Source organism: Platalea leucorodia (assembly GCF_965183815.1).
Source record: "Platalea leucorodia genome assembly, chromosome: 4".
NCBI lineage: Eukaryota > Metazoa > Chordata > Aves > Pelecaniformes > Threskiornithidae > Platalea > Platalea leucorodia.
The window spans coordinates 83,117,909-83,130,179 of NC_138826.1; the positions used below are offsets into that span (position 1 = coordinate 83,117,909).

General features: G+C 36.0%; 1 protein-coding gene across 5 annotated transcripts in view; it reads left to right on the top strand.

Moving 5' to 3' along the window:
* The window catches only part of PPFIA2 (PTPRF interacting protein alpha 2), a gene marked incomplete at both ends in the record, with an annotated part of 338,647 nt that overhangs the window by 254,872 nt on the left and 71,504 nt on the right, over positions 1–12,271 (top strand). The window lies entirely within an intron of this gene.

Sequence of the window (12,271 nt, forward strand, 5' to 3'; positions counted from 1 at the left end):
AGAAAAGTGAAATGCATTTTACTTACTTAGCACTCTTTCAATATGAAATAGGTATATAGAATTTAGGCTAAGTATTTGCCACTTAAGGCTGAAAGAGAAAAAAAAGTAGAGAATATCTGATTTAGAAACAAGGTTTTCTTCTAAGCCTTAGTTTCCCGGACTGGTAAAAACGAAGTTGCATATCTTCCTGTCTTGCTTTACAGTTATTAAATTAAAGTGCAAGCATAACATAACATTTGGCAGACAGCTGAAATGAGTAGAGCTGCTGCTTGGATCTCTAATTGTGTGGTTTTGTCTAATGGCATGTGATGAACAGTGGCATAAATCACACTTATAAAAAATAACACTCATCATAACTTATTTATTTTATAGGCAATCCCATTTACAAGAGCGCACTTGCACTGCAAACATTAATTTTACATGTTTTGTGGTTTATTTTATGTGTGTATTTTTCTTGGAGTAATCTATGTGGTTGAGAAACATGCAGTAAATAAACACTGTTCAGTTACTTTCCTCTTCCTTGCAAAATCTTACTATTTGACACATCTGTGAAATTTTGTTGAAACAGTGAACATCCCACTCACTTGTGCTTTTAAATACAACCACACTGCTTAGCTAAAAATCTCTAATTTTCCACTTTCTTTGCAAGCTATGTCTTCTGCTTTGAGCCATTGGACACATTACTTATAAGCAGAACTAAGTGGAAATAAAAATATCTGTCCTGTAAGAAATCTGCATATTTAAACATTAATGAAAGGGGAATGAAAGCCAAAGTAACACATTATTAGCATTTGAAACATATGAAATGTTTCTAGAATATTATGTCCGGAAAACTTCTATGCTTCATAATCCAAACAATCTAAATTGGTCTTGTTAAGCTGAATTAAAGGCTTGTGCTTACTGATTTTTGCTCCTTATAGTAATGAAAGCATACTAGATAGGAAGTTAACAGGAGGCTATATTGACTCCAGATCAACCAGTGCACTCTAATTCACATCCTCTGCACTAGCTGCTCTCTACCTTTCTACCATTACCTTAATGCCCACCATCAGTTCCTCCTTAGTTGGTGAAGTCCCCACTTAGTAAAATACTTCAGCTTAAGCCCAAACTCTAAGCATTCATTTAGAAAATATTCCTTCAACTTCAGCAGTAGGGATGGAGAACAATAAGCTATGAGGTAATGGTTTGCACCCTCTTACAGTACAGGAGATCAAGGTTCAGTTTCAGTCCGTCCTACATTTTGGGTTTCCACTTTGTGGCTGATAGTCACAGCAATTATACAGGTAAAACTGAAGCAGTACCTTCAGGAAGTCACTGTCTTCTTGGACTTCCCAGGACTTACACACATGGTAAAGTCTACACAGACATCAAAGTAGGGCTTGCCTGGGTTCCCAGAACAGGTAGTCCCACATCAGTGTAGTCAATTAGAGGATCCCTTAGGTAAAACTTACCTACAGTAAGAGTTCGCCAGCATGGCTAACATGGAAAACATGAAGATTGGACTGTTTTCTGAGATTAGGCGTGTCAAAGTTTAACATTCGTTCTGAAGCTGGAATAACTTCTTGTGTATTTAGGAAAAAGATGTCAACATAGATTTCAGCTCATTTGTAGTATCAGTACTGAATGATTACTATACTCTTGGGGGGAAAAAAAGATAATCTGACTGCATTGTACAGCAACACAGAAATATTTTGCATTACTGCAATGCTTAGAATAGGTGCTGAAAGAAGTCATTAAATACTTTTAAGCTAATTCCTCTCAAGAGGATTGAACGAACAGTCCAAGAACTTTTCTGGGCCATTCATTTCCTTTTTTGAAAAATCTTGGAAAAATGAGACATTGCCAGAGAACTGAAAAGTTAATGTCATGCCAATAATTAAAACAATATGACCAAAGTTGCATTAGTCTGTTTATCTACACTGATAGAAAAATTACGAAAAACCTAATAGTGAAAATTATGAGTTAAAAAAAAAACACTCCAGAACCTGAAAATCAAAGAATGCTAAAATGAGAGTTTATATATCTTATAGAAAGTAGTTTATGTATATATATTTTTATGAGACAAAAAAATTGGTTCAAAAGGAGATTGTTCTACTACACCATGAATTGATTTCTGTAAAGCAATGGCTCAGTACATAGTATTTTTTTTTAATGAGCAGTAAGGGAAATCAAGCTAGTTTATCTTTAAGAAATAGAAATCTTATTAATGGTGACAGGGTATAATCATAAATGGAGACTCATTATCAAGTATAAATGAAACATCTCAAAAGAAAATAATGGTAAAATAGAAGTAATGAGAAGTATTAACTATGAATTTTTATTAGTTCACAAAAAAAAATCCCAAAGGAAAAATTCTAAGAAGAGAATGAATGAATGGCTTTTAATTATGATTCCACAAAATTCCAAACTTCGTAAGACATCTGCTGTAGAAAAGTATTAGGGGTTTCGACATGGAATTATCCTGATTTAAAAGAAAAGAGAACAAAAAACCAACAAGGAGCTTCTTGGATCTAGCTTTTTGTGCCTGGAACAGACTATAGATTGCACTGTGAGTTGCTTTCATTGGCAGGTGGATGCTAGGTTGTTGAACAGGTAAGGTCACACATATTTTGTAGTGGGGACCTCGACTATGTACCTGAAAATTTCTGCTCTATGACAATAAAGCTTCTAAGCTATATCACTTATGCAAGAGAAATTTAAAAGCTAGGAAATATAAGAACTTGCAAATAGGCCAATTTGCACAAACAGAAGAGCTTTAAAGGACTTTGAAAAATTGTTTAAAAATAAACTGACAAAGACCACCTGCTATGGGAATTCAGATGCAACTATTTCTCTTATCAGATATTCTCCTACCTAGATCTGTGACCACTGGACAACACTTGCCTCCATCCTGATCCTTCACTTGATCTGTAAGGACGATAGCCTGTTTTCCCCACAAGTGAAGGCCAGGAAAGGCAGAATTCCCAGTGAATAAAGTGCCCATTGGGAAATCTATTAAGAAGCAGGTAGGGAAGCTGCAAAGGTGGGACTGAACAGCATTAGAGATCAAGATGGTATCAATGGAGGATGCATGCAGGGATGTTAAAGGAAAGAAGCCAGGCAGGTGTGAAGCTCTGCAGGGGCACAAACAGTGAAGAAGGAGCTTGCCATTCAGCAGGGGAGTAGCTTATGTGCACCTCTTCTCAATACTGATGGTTTCCCACCTGAAACAGCCAGCAGTGAGTGACAACTGATGAGCCCCTCTTGACAGTACAAGCAGGGTCTATTGACCCTGATGTACCTCTGGGGAAACCTGAGGGCAAGGTGTTCATAAAGGATTACCAAAATTCATCTGCTGCCTCAAATTCTTGCACCAGCAATATGCAGGAGGTTATTTATCCTAAGCAAACCCAAAATGATGATGAAGCTTTGGCACAAGAAGGGTTGGTGTTCTCATCAGTCCCTTAGTCCTCGATAAGCTTCATAGCTCAGAAAGAAAGATACATTGTGGAGATGAAAGTGTGGCTGTGCAGGTGGTGTTGCCAAGTGATCTTTGGTTTTCTCAGCTCAGGAGCTGATGCACAAAAATAGACTATAACATGTAAAAGCACGAGTGTCTATGACCAGTGGATTTCAACTTAGTGAGAAAGATTGTAAAAAGGAAGCCCACAGATGCATTTGACCACAACCCTTAAGTTGGAAGTATATGATTTTTCATAAAATTTCATAAATGTAGGTGGTTAATGGGGCAATGTAGAAAAAGGTTGTTATCATCTGGTAGAATACTAAGTAGGAAAAACTTGGAATCCATGCAGATAAGGTTCTACTATAAGTCACAAAGAGGGAATATGAAATGGATTGTCTCATGAGCAACAAGAAGAATTATTCAGAAGGTGGGACCTACACTGAAGATAGATAACTTAATTTGATGTGAGTGCCAGTGACAGAGGTAGGATCCTAACCCCAGTAGGAATAGACTTCATCTCTTGGTATGGAAAGAGCTCTCTGATAAAACCTCATAGTTATTTTTTAAGAATTCGTACAAGGTATGGGAAGGCTGGAATGAACAAACATAGCAGCTATATAATATGGGAAACAGGCTTGTAATAATTCTGCAGAAATGGATCTGGGGATTAATGGGGATGATAAAAGTATCATGGATCAACAGTATAAAGGCAAATGCCATGATGGGATAGCTAGAACAGAACTAGAACCTGCAGCACATGTGAAATATTCCTGAACTTTCCTTGGTACTGGTAAGCTTCAGCTGAAGTCTTGTACCCATCTTTCGATCCCACACTTGAAGAGAGATGTGGACTGTCTTGAGAAGAATTCAGAAGATGGCAATGAAAGCAATTAGAAGTCTAGAGAACATAACCTGTGAGAAGAATTTTCAAAATGTAAGCTGAAAGCCTAAAGAAGAAAATACTGATGGATACAGAATTATTATCTTCAAATATATAAAATGTAGCTTCAGATATAAAGGGAATCAGTCAAGGAGTCTCGAGAACTGGAAACTTTTAAGGATTTTTAGGAGAAATAACCTACATTTGAGACATGATACAGTGCCAAGAGGGTGGTAGGCTAGGTGGCTAGCTCTATGATTCTATATTACAGGGCAGCCAGAGCACCGTTTCAAATTCTGTATTCACATGCACTGTCCTCTGATTGAAGCACCAAGGCTTCCAACAGTAATACATTAATTCCCAGTAAAAGTGGTAATATATTCAGTAATTGCTTCAGAACTCTGACTGACTACAAAAGCAGTTTTATGAGATGATAAAACAAGGCATATGTCCTTCTCGTTGACAACTACATGGCCAATTCTCACGTACAAAGGCTAGGGGGAATTTTAAAACAGAGAAAGCAAACAAAAAATATTCCAATGATAAAAACTAATGAAACAAAGACAAGTACTAAATATGAGAAACAATTAATGAGTATGTAGAGTAATCAAAGAATATGCAAAACCCCAGACATGGCCGTTTTGCCATGTATCAGTGTAATTTTTTTATGTGAAGTAATGAAATCATATTAATTATTTAAATCTGTAAGAAAAGTTTCAAAGGTAAAAGAAAATAAAGAGATTATGGCATACCAATGATCCACTTAATCTAGCACTTCTCAGTTCCAAACTGTGAGATGTTCTAGAGAAAATCCATCAAAACAAATATTTGGGATTATTCCTATGCAAGGGTTTTTTCCAAAGTTCTATTTTGTTATGTGTAGAACTATATTGGAAACATTTTTTCCAGTCCTGGCTGAAGTCACTTTGAATAGTCTTATTATTCATATTATGAACAAAATGCACATATCTAGAGAGAGAGAGCGATTCTACGTTACCAGTATAAAAACCACACATATTTTCATGGAACTTCACTTCATCACGTGTTAGTTTGTTTTTCAGACAAATGACTATGCAAAGGCTAATATTTTGGTTTGGGAAAAAAAATAAATTGTACATACCAGAGACCAACATCAAATTATAACATCTAACTCATAACACATTGTGCTGTTTACTGTGTAATTTTAAGACATATGATTCATTCTGTTTTTATCAAAAAGCATAAAAGTCCTTGTAAATGTATGAAGTAATGAGTTACTTGAGGAATCCAATGTCTCTACATTTATTTGCCATTTTGAACTAGCAATAATTTTTGTCTATATCCAATCAATGGTCATGGTCAGACTGGAGGAAGGAAATATTTTTCCACAATGGTTGGAGGATAATTTGTCAAGATACCCCGAATATAAGATTTTCCTTACTAAAATAGTAGTTAGTATATTTAAAGACAAATTGGGATGCCTGAACCTGTGGCAGAATCTCATGCACCATCTACCATGTGTAACTGGAGCAAGAAACAGGAATGAGTCTCCGATGCTGATAGGAGGCACAGTGTGCTCTCATTTCGTGCTACAAACTGTGTCCCTTTAAAGTGGTGCTTGCTGGACCCCAAAAATAAGATACTGAGAATAAGGATTTTGTTTTCAAATAAAGTCATCATTTCATGCTGATATTTATTTCAGCTTCCATAAGAGCCATGGAAATTGAATTATTCAATAAAATGGAATGTTTTCGGAAATGCTCATATGCAAATTGGGAAGGATTGAAGTTGCTTTGGAAAACATTTAATCTTCTGATGTTTGTGTATCTTAAATGTCCACCATTAAAGTATATCTCCTTCACTTATAATGATCTCTTTCCTTGATGATTCAAAATCCATTGCCTATTTCTGGCCCATATTGTGGAATATTCCACAGTAAGTTCCATGCCACCTCTGTTAATTCAAACTTATAACAAATCATTGCTATAATTCTTCTGAAGTTAATGGAGTTTTGTCAGAGATGAATTGGCCTGGGGAATGACTATTTTTATCCTCAAAGATGCCTTGTATGCATAGGAGACTTCCTGCTTGACAAAGCGCTTCAGCGTGGATTCTTGTTACACTAAAGACATGAAAGCTAAGCATTTAAGTGCAGTGTAAATCAGAGTGTTTCTCCTTGGTAGCGCGGTGTTTCTATTTTTAAACTTTATTGCTGACATTTGTAACTGAAACTTGTAAACACTAGTGAAATACAAAGCCTATTTGTCCCTATTTGGTGCCTTTATTTTTTTTAATATTTCATATGTCCCTATGATACCTATAACCTGCTAATAAGGGAACTGTTCCTTATTCCAAGATACGTAAGTGTACCATTAAAACTCATTAACTAGTTTTGTGTTTTTACCAACTTTTAATCACAAGTGCACCACACTGGTCCTATCCATAGTAAGGGCAGTTTTACCAAAATAGTTGGTCCTTTCCCCACAGAAAAATAAACTAGAATATTTTAGGCATGTGGAAACAGATACGTATGCCAGGACAGGTAAAACAGTCTGATCATCCTGGTGCAACAAAGACCTTTTTCTCCTAAATAAATAATGGTACATTTTATGAGGAACTCAGAGCTGTATGTAAGTACTTTTTACATGTATTAAACAGCTGGGGGTATTTTGCCTTGTAATATATCTCAGGCAGTTCACATTCAGCTTATTTAAGAATCACATTTTTTCTTCTTACTTATAACACTAACATATTCCAATAATTAAATCAAATGCTGGTAGTTTATAAATACTAAAATCCGTTAAAACATTTACAGCAATTATAGACATTGTATCGTGTAGGAGTAAAAGGTGTTTTGCCAAAGCAAACACAGTGGGCTAAAATGTTCGGAGTGCAGATCAAATAAAATTAAAATTAAATAATATAATAAAAGTAACAAGTCTCTTTCAGATCAGTGATTCATCAGAATCTGTTCCATTTTTGGACTTGGCTATTTTTGAATTTTCTGATCACTTTGTATGGTCAGTAGAAAACTGCAGAAGAAAACTTTCCATTTCAGTTTTTAGTTATTAATTTATATCACATGTGCGCGTTTGTTCTGACTGAATAGATAAAAAATCTTTCCTTTTAACTGGCAGCATAGTGAAATGGCAGAGAATGGAGTGAAGGCAGGATATGTGGAGCCTTCATCAGAAGCACCAGTTTAAAAGAGGACTCAGTAAGGACTGAACACCAACCATCAAAGGGGTGTTTGTAACCTAGAGAAAGTTTGCTGTAAGGACTTTTTGGTTTGCTGTTGACTGAGTGCAGTCAGAATTCATGAAGTATAAAAAATAGTGGGAGAGGTGATCCTTGCCCCAAAGCATTCACATTCTGAATTAGAGAAATAAAACACTTCAGGCACAAAATACATTTGATAACCCGATGATGGGCTAGTTTCCAAGCAGTGCAGATATCTTTCTGGCTTTCTAATCATCCCTTTCTGGATTTTAATATAGATAAAGCTAATTAAAGAAGCATGTGCTGAGGGGGACTTAATGCAGACTGATGGCTTGACACACCTGGGCAGGTGAGGAGTTTTCAGAGTGAAAGGAAATATGGATAAAAGCTGCAGCTGGGATTAGAAGCCTTCATGAATCTAAGGAGTAAATCTGGGATAGTATGCAATGTTCTCTCTGAAAGAGTCTAGGCAAAAATTTTGTAAGTACTGTTCTGCTTAACAGTTGAGTATGTCTGTCTGGCTATGAATACTTAGTGCTCAACACTATAGGATAGGGATTTTATTATACTGAAAAGCTGCATTACTTATGCATTATTTACATGATAAATCAATAGATTTCTCAGATCTTTAATTTTTCAAGAAATCAGCTCTTTGTCTGTTTCATATAAATTAATTTGTCTTTCAGTCATAAAAACTTCTTTTCCTTTCCACCTAACAGAAACCCCTATATACTTCTATATATCAAGCCTGTTAAAACACTGCTTTAAAAGTTTCATTAACTTTGCAGGGGAATTTTACACTTCAAGCACAGCTCTAGCTGATAGCATTGGCTGACTGACCTTTGCTGGATGATTTACTGCAAGGAGTTGCCAGGCCAGTCATTTCTAATGGTAGGCTGGTGAGACTACTAAGAAAAAAGAGTTAGTCAAGGCAAATGGGGGCAGGGTTTGCATGTATAATTTGGTCTAGGCAGCTAACCAGCCCTTATAATAAAGAAGCAAGAACTGATTTCTCTCTCCTGTGTAAGACTGCAGAAACTCTTCTAATAGCGTAAAAGAGAAATAGGCAGGCATTCTCAAGAGACCAGCAACAAGAAGAAAAATGCCCACCCATCAAGTAAACCTTTCCCCCCCACCACCCCATTTTGCAAAATGAGTAAAGTGTGACAGATGATTACAGGCAGAAAGAAGAATAAGAGCTGAAAGCTGATCAGGAAGCAGAGTTATTCCAGATCTTTAAAGCAGTAATAAAAGCTGGAATCTTTCGATGGCTTGGTAGAAAGAGCAAGAAAGTGAGGATGTTTGGAGAGAAAAGTGTTGGAGAAGGTAGATATTTTTACATCAGTATTGGGGTGGGGAAGAAATATTTCAGTTGAAAGAACATTGGCTTTGATAGTTGATTAGAGGTTGGAGAAAATTCAGAGTAATTGAAGAGGAGACCTCTAATGACTATGAGATTACTGCCTGACACAGACCAAAAGATGTGGAACAACCTAGAGAAGTAGCATAGCCTTCAAACATAATGAGGCAATCAACCACTTAGAAATGACTGTGACGGCTTAGGTGTAATGCTATTATTTTTGGCATAGCTTTCCACATTCTGTTTTGTGTGCTCATTATATGGATGATGATCGTATTGCTTTTGCTTGTTCAGTTGTCACTTGTGATTGGGCTATTGCATAGCTATGTATCTTTGTTAATATCATTTACTTTCTTTTAAACCTTTTGCATGAGGCATTTGAATGGAATAGGAGTGGAAGAACTCTACGCTAACGTAAAAAGCGTCTTCTGGTAACTTGTTATTCATTTATTCTTACATCTCAAACAGCATCATTAAACATTACCATTTGCAGCATTAAATTTTACTCTTACTTTCATAAAGTCAAGTGACATGTAAAATTTAGCTTCCTTTGGTGATTATTTTACTTCTTTTTTAGTATTTCTGTACTACAGGCTTCGGACAAGTTTATTTGACCTGACAAATATACAGTATTTCTGTCTCACCCCTGATGATCTGGCCTTCATGGCCAGCTTTTCTAAGTTGGAAGGAACATCTCCACCACTACAGGGCTAAAAATAATCCCTTTTCCCTGGGATTTGAGACAAAATTTCCCAATTTGTCTGCCTAACTGTTTTAAAATGTTTTTTAAAAAAAAAAAAAAAAAAACAAAAAACAAAAACAAAAAACAACAAACAGCTGTTTTTAAAGCTTTTAAACTTTATATGGCATTTCTTTCCTACTCTTCCTCATGCTGAATTTTCTATATACGTACTATTCATAGGAATTATCTTGGTTCAAAGAGAGTCTAAACATAACTTAGGTTTTAAAATTGATACTATTACTGATCATGTTGTGTTTCCAAAGTATTTCTAAAGTGATTTATACCATTGAAATTCTGTATATTGCATATGAACTACAGGAAAGTTTTCATATCTCAGCTGCCATATCAGCAGTTGACTGATGAAAAGTCAGAGCAACTGACCAAATACATCCATATTTTATAGAGCGACAGCTGGCACCTGCCTTAGCAGAAAATGAAGGGAGAAGTCTCATAAAATGAAGTGAGTCAGTGATGTTTCTTTAGGTTGCGAAGCCATCCTAGAATAACAGGGAGTGAAAGAAGGGTATCTTGAAGTCCAGTCACCATGAGTGTTAGGGTCACAGGCTTATGGCAGATATGAGGATATGTCATATCTGGAGGCAGGTAACAGTATATTCCAGTCTCCAAGAGCTTCTGCAGCAATGACATTCTGTTACTTAGAAACAATTCTGTCATATTTTTATAGCCTTTTCTAAATATTGTGATTTTTCTGAAAGCAATTCCTTGCTGAACCTTAGTTTGTATTCATTGCTTTAATTTTTTATGTATGCTTTAGATCATTGCTTTTCTGTCCAGCTTCATACTGGCAAAAAAGGAAAAAATAAAATGCCCTGATTTGGCATGTTATAAGGTTTGGAGAGAACTTGCATAAATTTGTGTTCTTGCTTACATATATTTACAATATTTATATGGGCAAGTGAACCTTCACATAGTTAGCAAATAGAACTTACTATATGCAGACCTTTGAAAAACCATTTTAATGTTAGATTTTATGTTGTATGTCAAGAAAAATATGTATGATCAAAAGGGTGTTTTTAACAAAAGTTTTCATGTTTTTAAAGATAACTCAATTCTGACATACATAACTCTAGTATAACACAGTGTCTGAAGTCTTCTGGGTTATGCTACTTGCCAAAGGTAGCCAGCCTAACTAACACACAGAGTTGCCTTAAACATTAGGAAGAGAGCCTGAGAGAAATTTGTTCAACATCAACAACCTCAATGACATTATACTGACTTGAGAACATGGTGAGGATTTCAATTTTGACACTAGGGACTTATGGTGCAATGAACTTGCCAGTACTCCTTTAAAACAGAATTTACAGAATGTCTTAGTAAAGAGTAGACATAAGGCACACACTTTTAGGGCTTTAAAAAAAACAGAAGACCACAAAAAAGGGAAAAAAAAAAAACCACACAAAAAAAAACCACAAAAAAACCCCCAGTGCTTACACCATAAAAATACTAGTTTGTTCTAGGAATTCTAAACGACAAGACTGCTGAATTTTAAGATCATTTTCAATTATACAAAGGTACCTTGTGGTTAGACAGAGCTTACTTTAGTCCTCAGGCATGGAAATGCTTATGTACATGGGCATCATGTGAATCACCTGCACTCGTACTACCACAAACTGAGAGGCACTGATGAGGAGTTCTATCAAGTAAATGAATCCTATCTCCACTGCTGATTTTTCAGATGTAACCCTGTGAGATCTTCTTTTTTTCCTTCTCACCACTCTCTGATATTAAATTCTAGCACAAAATATGTGATTAATTACTGGTTGATAGTAATTAGACCAAACGTATCTGAGTCAGATGTTTTAAAACTGGAGAGAAAATATCACTTGGAGGTGCTTTTTACAGTTCTTGGGGTTTGCCTTTGTAAAATTAGGTACCTGTGTATATTTTGCCACATATGTATTTGACTGTAAGGTTCTTTCTACAAAATAAAATGGAGAAGCGCAACCAGTAGCCTAGGACAATTGTACAACTGCTAACTGCTGTAGTCTGCTGTCCTTACTCTTTTTTTTTTTTTTTTTTTTTAGCTTAAGTGTACCTCCACTCAGTTTACCTTCAGTATTATTGCTAAGGCTTAGTTGAAAGGGCAATATGAAATGGATTAACAGAAGCTACAAGATTCTGGGTTAGTCTTTTCTTACACTTTCTCCTGGTGTTCCTTTAACTGTTGTTCTTGTTTTTTACTAGTAAACCAGTCTGCAGCTGGTTTTCTTTTTTGTTGTTTCATGGCAGAGAGAACAGGGGAGAGAAGCAACGATCTAGGGGGGATTTATTGCTATGTGTAATGCTCCAATTTGCTGTCCTTCTCTCTGCTGACACTCATATACAAGCAGCAGATTGCCTTACTGCTCTGCTTTTTGGATCTTGAAACAAAGAAAATCTGATACCAGGGATGCTGGTTTCCTTTTCATACTGTTCAGCGGTAGGGAACATGAACATTTTTTTCCCTCTTTCATTTCCACAGACCATAAGCAATTCAAAGATTTTTTTTCCCCCAGACATTTCTTGTTTAATTTGTATTACCCTTTATGGCACTTGGTCCTACAGGATATTTTTTGAACTTTGATTTCCTCCGCAGTATGCCGCCTCTACTGTAGTTAATACCATCGCTGTCCTCAGATTTACTTG